The 1,652-nt window shown below is 52.4% G+C and overlaps 1 pseudogene; it reads right to left on the minus strand.

Annotated features, from left to right (window-relative positions):
• Positions 1–462: 462 nt before the first annotated feature.
• The window catches only part of LOC121104631, a 2,372-nt pseudogene continuing 1,182 nt past the window's right edge, over positions 463–1,652 (minus strand).

Here is a 1,652-nt window from a genome sequence, read left to right on the forward strand (position 1 = left end):
ACTCCTATACAAAGCAAATGACTCCCCTGTCTCCTGCCTTTATAAAACTCCAGTCCTTTCCTTTTCCTTCTCATCAGTGAATATCTTACCTAATCCAAAAGCCAGAATAAAAGCATCTCCTTAACTGCCATGTATATTCTTTTCTTTTAAGTGTGTGATTCCATTTATGTGAAATGTCCACAACAACCAAATCCACGGAGACAGAAAGAGGGGTTAGTTGTTGCCAGGGGCTGGGGAGGGGGCTGGAAAGTGACTATAATGGGGGGAGGGCTTCTTTTTGGTGCAATGGAATGTTCTGGAATTAGATAGTGGTGATGGTTGCACAATGAATGTACTTAATGGCACTGAGTTGTAAACCTTAAAATAGTTAAAATGGTTAAAGGTTTACGTTACGTGCATTTTGCCACAATAGAAAAAAAAAGAAATTTAACCACAAAAAAAACCTCAGAGAATAGTTGTCACTTACAGCTGTTGAACTTGGGAGCTGTTCATCAGGTTTGGTGCCACGCGCAGGAAGCTTGGGTTGTTCAGCAGGCTGGTGGTGTCAAAGCCCCTGACACCTCCCATGGGACTCGCTCTAAGCTTCAGCTCCGCCATCTTGAAGTTCAATTTGTAGTTCCTGTTGTGGGGATCCAGCTCCAAAGCCTACCTGTCCTAGGGGCTCGGCTGTGCTCATTCGAACTGGAGAGGGCGAGGCTCGCTCTGCGCGGGCTTTGCTTTAGGACGGGTCTATGCAGTTGGCCGGCTCACAGTCCTGCCCCGCCCCCACGTAGCTCCTGAGTTTGCTGAAGGCCATGGCTCCGTTACAGAAACAGATGGCACTGGCCAGGTTCAGCTTAACGGCTTTCCCGTAGAAGTACACAGCAGCCTCAACGTTTTCTACGTTTCCTTCGGTTTGGGGGGCACTGTGTCTCGGCCTAGCGCTCCTCTGAAGGCCGAGTTTGTTGGGGTTCTTCACGTCCCGCGGCACCTCCTTGCCTGTGGCTGCTGCTTCAAACAACTCCGGAAGCGTCTGAGGGAGTGCGAGGCCCCTGCCTTACACCATCAGCCCAAGAAGGAGTCTCCAGGCACTGGACTGCAACTTCCAAACTGTCCTGGGGATCAGATGGGGGGTCCCCCAGGTGCCAGAGCTGTGTGCGCAGGAACCTCACATAGAGAGGTACAGGTCAAACGCTTCCTGCTACGCACTTTGAGACAGGAAGAGACTATGCCTCGGAGTTCTCGTAATCTCTCGGGCAGCTGAAGCGGGCCCACCCACGCGGCTGCGCCTGCGCACTGCCGTGCTGCTACCCCTCCCGCCTTCCCAGCGCGCCACCATGCGTGCAGAGAAGGAGCCTTACATTCTGTCTTTGACAGGCGATAGGCCTGTGAGATGAGGGAGGTAGAGTTGAGCCGTGGAAGATGCCAACCTGCAATGTGGTTGCAAATGGGGTCTCGGGTGATTCTATGAGGGCTCCAGAACTGGGGTGGCCCTTCAGAGTTGTCCTGAATTCAGGAGAGGCTGCCCCACCTTTGTATCCCTGAATTAGCCAGTTATTCAGCCCCCAGGAGCGGGTGTAACCCAGGGCAATTTCCAATGAGAAGAAGCAACTGTGAGCTTCCAGAGGCCTAACTCCAAGTAGCTGAAGAGGGTGCCTGCACAGCGGATCTGA

This window comes from Ursus maritimus (genome assembly GCF_017311325.1).
Source record: "Ursus maritimus isolate PB19 chromosome X unlocalized genomic scaffold, ASM1731132v1 scaffold_X1, whole genome shotgun sequence".
In the NCBI taxonomy this organism is placed as follows: Eukaryota; Metazoa; Chordata; class Mammalia; order Carnivora; family Ursidae; genus Ursus; species Ursus maritimus.